The sequence below is a fragment of the Ascaphus truei genome, chromosome 4, assembly GCF_040206685.1.
Source record: "Ascaphus truei isolate aAscTru1 chromosome 4, aAscTru1.hap1, whole genome shotgun sequence".
Lineage (NCBI taxonomy): Eukaryota > Metazoa > Chordata > Amphibia > Anura > Ascaphidae > Ascaphus > Ascaphus truei.
Window position 1 is genome coordinate 42,171,740 of NC_134486.1, and position 13,252 is coordinate 42,184,991.

Consider the following 13,252-nt stretch of genomic DNA (forward strand, 5'->3'; position numbering starts at 1 on the left):
GCTCAGCCCTCCTGCGAGCCAACAGGTAATGCACCACACCGGTAACACTGCATGTTCTACTCACCCACACTATATATGCGATTGGGTGGGGTGGAATACCCGTTACATATATATATATATATATATATATATATATATATATATATATATATATATATATTATAAATATAGAAAAAGCACACACAAACCACAAAAAGGTACATATATATATATATATACACTGTATATATATATGTGTGTGGTAAATAGAATTAATGAATATAAGAGATAATAAAAAAAAATCTATGTTGCTAATCAAAAAGTATCAATAAGTGACGCTAAAGAATTCCACTGTAATATAGTTAATGATTGAATGAATCCAATAGGAGGTAAAACATTTATATCAAGAATTTATATACTGTAAGAGACCATCAATATCAAATTTTGAATATTTAATATTGACCAATGACTATGATGAATTCGTTTACAATAAAGGTAATCAAACATTTTTAATTAAAAATAAATCTTTTATGTTGCCTATATTAAAACAAAAATAAGATGTATTTTTATTTTTTTTTAATCTGCTTTGATTGCCTTTATAATGTGGAAGAATAGGCACATTTTGCACAGTTCGCAGATTTCTGCAAAAAGTTATTTCGCTTGTTTCTTCTGTTGCTTCCTGGATTTGCTGCAGTGCGTAAGACTGAGCTACTTGAGTTTTTTGGTGGATTACATAATAAATTGCACCTTTCTGTCTCAATGCTTGCTGTATTTTATTATTGGTCCTGTCTATGCAATGAGAATGGAGTTAGCCTTGTTTGAACCTCAGCTTTTTGTTAGTCTTCTTTCTGTTTAGAACATCCTTAACAATAAGGAAAGGTTCTTTGAAAGACAGTCATCCCCATTCCATTCCAGTGTCATAAATACCATCATTTGAAAGTTACTGAATTTAATGATGTGTAAAATGATGTGCCTGATTCAAATATATAACCTATACATTTGGGTCATTACATTTTCAAAATAGGCTAGGTTAAGACGAGGTAAGAAAGTAAAAAAACGTGACTTTTCAAACTTGAGCTATTACTGTATATATGTGTGATTTTGTTTAATTTTCATAAATAAGGATGAGCTGCTACCACTCCCTTTTTATCCAGATAATAAGGTAAATAATAACTTTATTTAACACTCGAGTCTCTACGTACTAATTTAAGTTAGTTACAGTACATAAACCTGATACAAATAGTAGTAACAGTCGTATAAAATAATCTTAACCATGGTGGCCAACATACTCTATCTAAACGCTTTTTAGGGAGATTTGGCAGGAAAAATGCAGTAGATTTTTTATTTTCCCGTTTACTTGCAATGTGTTCAGGCAATAAATAAATATATTCTTCAACACATTATAAAGAAGCCCCCTCCCCCCCCTAAATAGGGAGTTGGACAGTATGGTGTTAACCTTCAGCAAAAGAGTTACAGTACAATGCAGATTCATTTTTACAGTATGTAAGGACAGCATCTTTATTTGTGCATTGTTACTAATGCAGCATGCTCATGAAATTAGCCAATTTGCAAACCCTGTATTTCCCTGCATATTTGATTTTACATTCTTAAGCAGTATACGGGTTATTACTTTCAGGTCTCTCTGTCCCAGCACACCTGCCTTCTAAGAATATGCCGACCCGCTTATACAGTATCACTCCTGTCTGCCTTTATATTATCATTTGGGAATTGTATGCCGGCATAAATATTAAATTGAAGCTGTTTAGTGCTTTATGGTAATACAGTATATCTTCCGGCAGATATATAGTAAAAGGAAAGGTGATGCATAATCTTTTCTTCCTCTTACAACTACAGTGTATGAAGTTTGAAAAAAAAAAAATAAGCAGAAATCTTTCTACTATTCAACCTAACAACCAGGAAATGCAAACACTGCAGTACAGGGCAAAGTGGGGGGGGGGGGGGGCGCGCCTCCAAGGGGGCCCTGGGATTTTCTAGGGGGGGCGCATCGGTTATTTAAATTAAATGCTGGGGATCGCATGAGGGCTCTGTAACTTCTCTAACCTTGTCTCCGGCGATGTGTCGCCATGGTAACGTGGTGTTAAATGACGGCGCGGCAACGTGACGTCACGTGACCCTGCTGCATCATTTGATGTCGGAGACAAGGTAAGGAGGGGCGCGAGCACAGGAGGGAGAGCAGACAGGGGGGTGCAGACTGAAAAGAATACATACATATAGAATGTATATGTGTATATACTGTATGAGTAGATCTACTGTACTGTAGGTCTGCATGTATTGTTTATCTATCTATAAATCTAGTTATTTAGTTATAACAACATTTATATTGTGCCATTTTGCAGGGCACTGTACATAGTAAAACAATGGTGGGGTTACATATGGAACATTTCATGTGATGGACATAGAGTAATTGTTATTAAGTCTTTGTGGTAGGCAGGGGTGGGAACATTATGGTTGGGCTATGGGTTAGGTACATTGGGAGCTTGCTCTGTTTGTGTGCAGGAGTTGGGGGTCAGGTCTCTGGATTTAGTCTGGTCGGTGGCATGGTGATGTGTCTGACAGTGGGGACAGTGGAGATGATTGGAACTGTGAGGTGGGGGACTTTGCAGGGTTTTGGAGGGACTTTAAGAAGGTTTAAGAAAGGGTTGAGAACATGTTTGTACATTATAAATATGTATGAACAGTGTATTTAGCTGTAGCTCGACAGCTTTCCCAGAGCCGTGGGACACAAATCAGGGAAGGTGCAACCACTGGAATCCACAGCAGACGCATTGTACTTTTCGGGAAGCTTTACTCGCATTCAGAGGTTGTTGTGGTTGTTTTAACCCAGCAACCCCCGGCTGAAGGGATTGTTATTAGGGCCATATTTGTACAGATGTAGCCTGTTTAACTTGACCCAGGGATGAGTTATGGGACACCCAATCTGGCCATCTTCCAAACCAACCTGATTGTTTGGAATAACAACAAATGCACAACAGTAATGTTTTAACATACTTGAGTCAATGTATTAACATAACATAATGGTATGCTCACAGCCTTCAGATCAAGGACTAAGGTACAATGCTTTCTAGTAGAGATGGGCGGACATGTCTCAATCCGTTCCGTGGATTTTCCCAGGCGTTCCATGCTCTTTCCGATTCGCAGACTTAAATCTGCGGTCTAAATCTTAAGTCCGCCCGGATTCTTCGCTCTCAGTCGCATGGATTTTTTAAGAATCCATTGACAGATTCAACTTAAATCAGAATCCATGGAAAGTCTTTACTTGAATCCATTCCGCGGTTTCCAAATAATTCAAAACAGGAAGTAGAAATACTGCCACTCCCACCTCCTGCCTAAATAGTAAATAATGTATACATTGAGTCTGCACCCCTAATTATATACTCCTCCCATAACAATTCCATTGATGGATTCGGATTCCGTTTCCAAGTTCGGATTCTGAATCTGTTGGACTTTATTAGGGGGAGAAAAAGGAATCTGCCTATTTGAGACTGATCTGCGGAATTCTGCAGGTGAAAGAAACTGTCCAATCCACAGCAGATTCAAATTATGGCGAAAATATCCCCCATCTCTACTTTCTAGGCCTCTGTCACATGTTTGAGGGATTACATCTGTGGCTCAAACAAAAGGTACATAGTTTTTAATTAGTTTTTTAAATATCCCTTAAGGGTGTTTTCCAGCTAAATTACCTATTTTTCAGCATTGATGGTGTGATGGAAAGAGGCACAGGGAACAGTATAATAAAGATTATGCCTGGTCTCCGGCCCCTGTCCATCCTTCGCTGGGGCTCATCTGGCCACCAGACCCCGGAGCTACCCAGTTTTACTGTGCATACCCTGTAACATTTATTTATTCCTGTTGTATAAATGTAATAAATCATACAAATATGTTTGGTGTAACTTAAAGCAAAGCAAGAGTCAAAGCAAGAGAAAATGGCTGCTGCTGGGACTGGAGGGGGAGGAGACGGGCAGGGGACAAAGTAAAGGATGTTCAGGGACGGAGATCGGACCAGGGGTGCATCCGCCCGAAGACCGAGCCATTTTCTGCTGCCCAGCCAGAATGGTGCCAGACCAGTGGGAGATATCCTGTCGGCTGGGAGGAAGCAGTTGCTGAGACCCACTGGTAGACGCTGCTTCCATTGGCCAGTTTGGATTTCCCTCCACAGCCCTTTACCTCTCTCAAAATCCGCCACCAGAAATGATTGGTCCATGGAGGTGAGCCCTCACTTCCTGATTGGTGTGCTCTGAGGCTGTGCCAAAGAGAGACCTGAAAACAAGGCTGGGTGCCTATCCGAGCAGGAGATTTGAAAGTGCTTTAGCTGTAGCTGAGCCGGAGAGCAGGGCTTTCAGCGGGAGATTTGAAAGTGCTCTGCAGCAAATAGCACCAGCGAGGTCCGGACAGTCTCTATCTCCACAGGAGTGGAATTGGAAGTGGCGCCTGGCACCTAGGTAGCTATGTAGCTAGAATTTCCCTTGTATTCCCTTTGTTGGTGAGTGTAAGCTCTGTTTGTGATTTTGTGTTGTGCATGCTGGCTCCAGCTAGAATAAATACGGTTTATTGAACTACTTTGTCCTGTCTGGTGCCTTGATGCCAGTGATAAGTTCTGGTCTTCCGTGACAGACTTTTTGGTGCCACAGCGGTGGGATCGCCAGGTTCAGGGTCAGAATACTCATAGGTATTCTGGACTGAGTGGGTCTTGAACATGAAGACCATAGAGCAAAGCAGTTCAGGCACTCTGGTCAAGGCCAGAGATCACCTCATGCCCCAAGTAGCTATCTTATCCATCCAAAATACCCCAGCAAGACTCTTTTTGATAAAGCGCTGTTGCAGCGTGAAACGCGTTAGAGGGGTCACTTTTTGTACCTGTTTTTATCATGTGTTAACCAAGTTCAATAAACCTTTTTTAATTTACAATTTTGATTGTTGCTCCCACTTCAACTTACACTTCGATTGTATCCTGGCTGTGCTCCGATGTTCTCCTTCAATGGACGTTTTATTTCTACTCCACCACGTGAGGCACGCAAACAGTGGAATCATCTACAGCATCTACTATGTGAGTTAACTTCATTTCTGCGTCACTATTGTACCCTGGCTGGGTTACTATGCTCTAGGGCAGTGATGGCAAACCTTTTTGAGCCCAAGTGCCCAAACTGCAAACCAAAACGACTTATTTTTTTCAAAGTGCCAACACTGCAATTAAACCTCACACGTCCCTCTATTAGGGTGACCAGATTTTGAAAATGAAAAACCGGGACACAAAAAAAATTATTAATACAACAAAAAACATTACTAAAAAAGAATATTATAATGATATTTATCTAATAGTGTCACCATTGATGCTGTATTATTCATTCTACCTCTTCCCATTCTCTCTCTACCTTCTCCCCCATCACTGCCGCCAACAGAAATCATGCGCCCCCCCCCCCCCCCAAAGGGAGGGAGGTGACAGGGAGGGAGGAAGGTGACAGGGAGGGAGGGAGGTGACAGGGAGGGAGGGAGGGAGGGAGAGAGAGAGGTGACAGGGAGGGAGGGAGAGAGGGGTGACAGGGAGGGAGGGAGAGAGGGGTGACAGGGAGGGAGGGAGGGGTGACAGGGAGGGAGGGAGAGAGGGGTGACAGGAAGGGAGGGAGAGAGGGGTGACAGGGAGGGAGGGAGTGACGGAGGGAGTGACGGAGGGAGTGACAGGGAGGGAGGGAGGTGACAGGGAGGGAGGGAGGTGACAGGGAGGGAGGGGGGGTGACAGGGAGGGAGGTGACAGGGAGGGAGGGAGAGAGGTGACAGGGAGGGAGGTGACATGGAGGGAGGGAGAGAGAGAGGGAGAGAGGCGACAGGGAGGGAGGGAGAGATAGAGGTGACAGGGAGGAGGGAGGGAGGCAGGTAGGGAGGTGACAGGGAGGGGGGAGGGAGGTGACAGGGAGGGAGGGAGCTGACGGAGGGAGGGGGTGCGAGAGGTGACAGGGAGGGAGGGAGAGAGGTGACAGGGAGGGAGGGAGAGAGGTGACATGGAGGGAGGGAGGTGACAGGGAGGGAGGGAGAGAGGTGACATGGAGGGAGGGAGAGAGGTGACAGGGAGGGAGATGACAGGGAGGGAGGGAGGGAGGTGACAGGGAGGGAGGTGACAGGGAGGGAGGGAGAGGTGACAGGGAGGGAGGGAGAGAGAGGCGACAGGGAGAGAGGTGACAGGGAGGGAGGGAGAGGTGACAGGGAGGGAGAGGGGTGAAAGGGAGAGAGGTGACAGGGAGGGAGGGAGGTGACAGGGAGGGAGGGAGAGAGAGAGGGGGAGAGGTGACAGGGAGGTGGAGAGAGAGGGAGAGGTGACAGGTATGGAGAGGATGACAGGGAGGGGGAGAGAGAGACACACACACACACAGAGACACACACACAGAGACACACACCCAGACAGAGACACACACCCAGACAGAGACACACACCCAGACAGAGACACACACCCAGACAGAGACACACACCCAGAAAATTATATAAATAATTTATTGACATTAATTAAAATTAAATAAAAAATGAAGACATTAATTGGACATTCCTCATTGTCATTCCTGACCTGACCTTGGGGCTTGTTTATATAATATAAAAATGTGCTAAATAAATAGCAGGGGAAAGCAGAAATATGGTTGTGCATTATTATAAATATATATGTTGCTACTTACACTTACAGTACTTATTGTACAGACTGTGTCACACGTGCAGCAGCAGCAGCTCTGCCTCTGAGCAGCTCCAGACTGTCTGACACACCTCCTGTGCTCCTCGTGGCAGTCACTGTCACAGGTCAGTGACATCACTGCCATCCCATGGATCACTGCGGCCCCTCCCACCCAGCATCTGTCCAATCCCCTGCCGTCTTGCTGAGCTGCTCCCATCCTCCTCAAATGGCCACCAATCTCCTGCACCGTTACTCCCTGGTAGTGTAGTGTGGTGTGCTCTGCTCATACTCTGCCCCCGGCTCTCGGCATTCTCACCCAATCCCCTGCAGCCTAGCATTCTAGCGTCCTAACGGCTCCTCCTCCATTCCACCTCCCTCCAAGCTTCTACGTCACTGCCCCCCCCCCTTCGCGCTCCGCGACCGGCCGCTCGTGGTGCGTCATCGTGCCACACGGTTGCCATAGAGACCAGGCTCCGCCGGGTGCATTGAGCGGCTTCCTCCCCCCTGACGGCGAAATCCAAAGGCGTGCCCACAGAGAAGGCTCGGCGTGCCGGCAGCGGCACGCGTGCCACGCGTTCGCCATCACTGCTCTAGGGTGTTATCCCAGTGTTTGTAGCTTAGAAGGGGTTATTAGCAACATAGTCCTGTTCTTTTTCACTCACCATATAGGATTTAGTATTGCATACTTCTCACCCATTAATGAGCTGCTTTGTGACTCTCACAGAGACGCTGTTCTTCATTGTTCTTCATTGCTGTTTATTGACATTTTCCACACAGGAATCTACTCAATCTTATTGATTTAATCCTCCCTTATTTTTTGATGCACTGTTTCTTTGGGGACTTTTTGAGCCCTCATTATACAACTACCCCAGCAAGACGATGGCTTCCTCTTACACGTCCTGGACCAGGTCACTTTGCACTGTCAGGGGTATGGGATAATTCAGCTACTTAACACTGAAGGTGCTGTCAGTACCTCTTGGTACTTATATTTCCCATGGCACCTGGGCCGATAGGAATCTGCGATGTCATCCATCACAGCTTCCTATTGGCCCTCGTCCCATGGGAGATTTAATACTCAGTTTTGTTTCCCGAGCATGAGATGGTACCAATGGTACTTTCACAGAAGTATCTGGGGAAAATGGGGGCCCACAGAGTTGAAATTTACATGGTTCAACTGCAAAGACTCCCTGCTCCTCGCCTATCAAAAAGACAATGGGTAGGCGGAACAACAGCTTTAAGGTAAACATATTTTGTTGTATTGGAAGCTAAGAAAGATTTCTTTTTTAGCATTTGGGTTCCCTTGAGGTCCAGAAAATATACTGTTTCAATATTTAAGGCATCAGTCCCAGATTTACTTACATAACCACGTAATCAGCATTTTTGTAGTTTTGTTCATAAGAGGGACCAATCTTTATACTATACATCTTGCAAACTATTGAACTCCAACAGTAAAATAATGTCTGTCTTTCTGAATAACTGCTAGTCTCAAGAAGGTTGGAAAGCTTGTGCCTGCAGTACATATCACACTTCCTGCTGTTTTTCTTTCTTTTATCTTTTTCCATTATTTACCCAAGGATTTATATCCCTGAAAAAAACTATTTCAATGCAACAACAAAACATCTTCATTCTTTGAGAACTCTATATGGATTTCTTAGCTGTTTTTAGTCATTAAGATCGGAATTTCAGATCCTCTGGCCTCAATTTAAAAGCCTCTTGTCTGTGCTTGGGAACATTTAAGCTCTATTTGAGGCAGCTATTGAGTCTTCCTAAGCAAGGGGAAGATGGCTTTACGGCATATTGAGTAGGTGCCTGAGTCAACATTTGCAACTGCATAGTTTTAACTGGTAGTTAGTGAGTTTAATTCCAAGCCATACCTCTGATTCCACTTAGAAATGATTCCTTCCAAATAAGTGTGTAGCACTGTTTCCCCCACCTTCTGGGAGATCCACACTATTGCTATCGTGTGGTGCTGAGGCCTACCTGTTAGGTTCAGGAAATCTGAGCTGTCTGCAGTGATATGGAGACCAGGACAGGCTTTTGTATATCATCTGTAGTTATATCCTTTTGGTGTTCAGTGCCTCCAGCTTCAGGGGGCTCTGGTAGTACCAGAGACAGTCCTCTCTGAAGCACATCAGTCATACACACCATGCACTGACTCAATCCAGGCTGGTGTATGATTAACAAATGGGCTTCATTTAACAGTCACTGCGTCAGATCTTTACAGCAGTGCAAGGGTTCAGAGGGTTCCAACCTCTGGATGGTGCTTGACCCTGATATTATGGGGCCATCTTCCATGTGAGATGTTCCCTCAGCCACAAGGGCTGAGGGTGAGCATGCTCATCCCACAATGGGAGAGACTCACAGCTCTCTGCTTCCATTCTCCTTAGAACCAGGAACAGGACTAATTAGTTTTGGCTCTGTCTCTCATTCAGGAAGCTGAAGGGGCGGGCTCATGGTCTATACCTATCCCTGATAGGCTTACACAGGCCACGAGTCACCACTGCACTCCTGTCCATCAAAGAGGAGCACAATGGGGGTCACAATCCCACAGATTTAACCTGTTATAGCCTGTTGCTAGCAGGGACTTACATAACAGGGGGAAAGACAGGTAGAAAGAGGCATACCCTGTTACAAGTGCAATTTGTAATCTGTTTTTTATTTTCAATTATTTCTACATAGCAATAACTGCATCACTTGTTACAGTAGATAGACCACATGAGTCTTCCCAGTGTTGGCTCCCCAATGAGGGTCTCCCTACCATGCATCCCCTTCACTGCTCATTTCCACTAAGCCAGCGTTAATTTCATCAAGAAAGGACAGACACAGATTTAAAAACCTGGAGATCATCACCTTATTTCCACCCTGATCCCCCCCCCCCACCCCCCACATTTTTGCTGGGAGGGTTTGTTTGTTTGCAAATGCTATCACTTCACCTCAGGACTTCTTTCATATGAGACCACACGGCAGCCAAAGGGTGTCATCCATTCGCTGATGTTAGAGCTGCTCTGTTATAATTCCCATAATCATTTATTATCTCTAACTGTCTGTGAAATTTCTATAAACTGAATCTATAACCTCTGTTCATTTAATGTACCCCCTATAGCTTTTTTCCACTTACCCTTCCTTATAGATTGTAAACTCCTTGCGGCAGGGCTCTCCTTACCTACTGTAACAATGTACAGTAAGTTTACGGTTATTATTTTATTGTTTTTGTCCACTGTTTTTTTCATCCATTTTTATTTTAAATTGTATTTTTATTTTTTCCCATTTTTCACTTCCTTTGCTTCCTTCCCCTTCCTTCTTTTCCCCTCCCTTATCCCTCTCTTTTATCCTGCTTTTTTGTTCTTCACATTATATTTATCAGAGCACTAAGCATTATTACAATTTATTATAGTTATATTTGCAAGTAACATTGAATTAATATCTTTCACATTACTTTACACTTTATTATCACATTAGTGTGTCTTATTTTTATACTACATTTATATACACATTTAGCTAGATATCTGGTATAGTTTGAGCGCCAACCTCTTCCTTTTCTACTTTTGTACACACACACACACACACACACACACACACACACACACATACATATACATATACATATACATATATACGTATATATACATATACGAAAGCTCGCACAAATAAAAGCATTTCGTTAGCCACAGAACGGTATTGTCTATTTATTTTTGATTAATATATATATACTGTATATATATATATATATATATATATATATATATATATATATATATATATATATATATATATATATATATATATATATATATATATATATATATACACATACACATACACATACACACATACACATAGATACATATTTTTCTTGTGAATTTATGTAATGATTTGTTATTTTCAACTACTGTACTTATATATCTATCTCCATGACCCAGATGTTGACCAAAATTGCTTGTGCTCTCATTACTTTTGTCTGTACAATTAAATATATGTTGTCTTTACTACTTTAATGGTTAATTATGTACACAAGCACACTGCTTATACCATTTAACAAAGAAGCATCTGTAGCTCCCTTTCCCTATGCCTAAGGCCTGGGACATGGTGCAGGGAGCGGCGCTGGGCAGCGCTGACGCTCATGCTCTCCTGCTCAAGCAGGAGATTTTTCTTGTCCCTGCATGAGCGTCAGCGAGCTCGCTTGTGTGCCGGGTGGGAGGCTTTCAGGAGGCGTGCCTGGTGGCGGATGGGGAGGCGGGGCTAGCGCGCCACGTCACGGCGCCGACGTCACGGACTGCCATTGGCTTTTGGCAGTCACGTGACCGGCCCTGCGCTTGCATGAGCGGCAAAATTTAAACTTGCCTGTCTCCTGCATTTCCACACGCCTCCGCACGCCTGCGAAAGCGTGCGGAAGCGCCGTCTAAAGCCGCTCTGATAGGGATAATGTTTCCCCTCAGCGCGGCTCAGCGCGCCTCAGCACAGTCTTTTTGACCATGTCCGAGGCCTAAGGAAACTATGCGTGCTACACGTGAGCTCATTCTCCTTGCGTGCAGCGCCTCCACCTATGAGGGATTCCAGTGCTGGCGGAATAACTCCTAACAGTAACCAAGACACAGTAATAAGTAATACACCACACAGTGTATATAACTAAGCTTTACTGTACACACACACACTAAACACAGATATCACACAATAGCGGGTTCCCACAGTATAAGGCAGTGACCCCCAAACCCAAGTGGTTTCCCCCAAAGTACTGAGGGTGCCATGGTACCAAAAACCCCTGGTGTCCTGTCCCAGAAATCCCACCCAAATGTGAGGTAGCGCTACCCCCGGTAGAAATAGGTGCACGTTGGGTACCTGCCCAGGTGCTTCTTGGCGCAGTGTGTTGGAGCAGGTCCCACGTAGTGGGGCCTCCAACACAAATCCCCTCTCTCCTAAGGGTCTTGATCCTCCTCGCAGTGTAAGCCCCAGCTGGAGGGTCTTACACAATTTCTCGGTGTCCTGTGGCCTGGTCCCAGGCCGCAGATCACCACGTGGCCGTCCGGTCACCGGCGCAGTAATAACTATAATGGGAAGAGTCCCTATCTGGGGCCTTCCATGCAACACTTCTCTACAGGTGTCTCAGGGCCTAACTGGGGCCTAGGAGCAAAGTCTTACAATGGCTCCGCATAGAGCACAGCGGAACTACATGTCCCAGGATCCTTAGAGGGAGGGATTGCGCACATGGGACTGTCCTAGCGAATGGGATTTGAGCAGTGAGAAGAACAGGATATCCTCCCCGTATGGGGAGCAGGCGCTTCAGTCCTGATGGAGGAGCAAAGGGAGAAGGTAGTGTCTAGGAAGCTCCCTCTAAGGATCCTGGGACATGTAGTTCCGCTGTACTCTATGCGGAGCCATTCTAAGATGGCCGCCACACTCCTGACTCTGCACATACGCGCCTCACCGCACTGCACCTGCGCGACGTACAAAATGGCCGCCCCCACCTCCCGATCGTGCAGAGCTCCGGGCGATAGCCGGGCATACCCCCCGCACCGAAGGCAGGGTAGGGGACTCGGCTACACATGTATTGGCCTGTAAGTGTTATCGCTAGCATTGCCTCTAAAGTAAATAGCCTCCTTGGTTTTTATTGTGATTTTGAAAGTTTGAAATATTTATTTGGTTGTCATTTCCATTGGGGAATTAGCTAACTTGTTTGCTCCAACGAATAAATAAGGTAATCAGATTTACAGAGGCACATACCTCCTTATTAGAAGGCCATATAGGATGACAGAGGAGAACAAAATAAAGAGTAGAGCTTTAACAGCCATCCTAAACTTAATGTTATGTTTACAAACATTTATAGTGTATATTTTTAATTAGTTAAATCTAGATGGCTAATGCATTTAAACAATGAACAAGTACAAGAACAACTTGTTTCATATCATTTAAAATGTCTTTAAACATTGTAACTTGAAGTTCGGGGTGGATTGTGCTGTTTTTTTGTCTGTGTTTACTGATGACTAAATCTAATTACCGTGTTACTGAGTTGGAGCAAACAAGACTGACAATAATCTACATTCAGAATCCCCACTGTAACTAAAAACTGAGGAAACTTTCAGACTCTCCCATAATGATTTGAAAATATTTACACGTGTAAAGAAAGAACATATATCAGTCACCTAATTATTCATGAATAAAATGACACATTATATTGAATTTGTGGCTATGTAGAAAAAAAATCACATTGGAAAAAGTATCCAAGAACCAAACCGAGTATCTAGTTCTCCTGTTTCTGGAGATATTGTAGCTTATGTTTCTAGTGGTCCGGGAAGATTGAATTGGGCTCCATTAATATAATTGACAGCAAACAATAAACATCAAGGCAATAAATAATGGCAATGTCATTGTGACGCACACAGTGGCCGGAAAACATTTTAATTTCAGTGGCCCACAGGCAATATTGTTGCCAAACAAATTGCATACAGTAACAGCTCTAAAATAAAATACCACCTATAAATAAATATTAATACTCTTATCTAGGGCTCGGCGTACAATGACTGGATCAGCCTTCAAAAAATATAATTTTATAAAATAAAAAAGTGACTGCTTTAAAAGAATTGATGTACAGAAAATATGAAAATGGCC

The 13,252-nt window shown here is 43.9% G+C and overlaps 1 protein-coding gene across 2 annotated transcripts in view; it reads left to right on the forward strand.

The window, feature by feature from the left end:
* Positions 1–13,252, forward strand: part of LOC142491930 (spermatogenesis-associated protein 7 homolog) — a 231,930-nt gene that overhangs the window by 16,350 nt on the left and 202,328 nt on the right. The window lies entirely within an intron of this gene.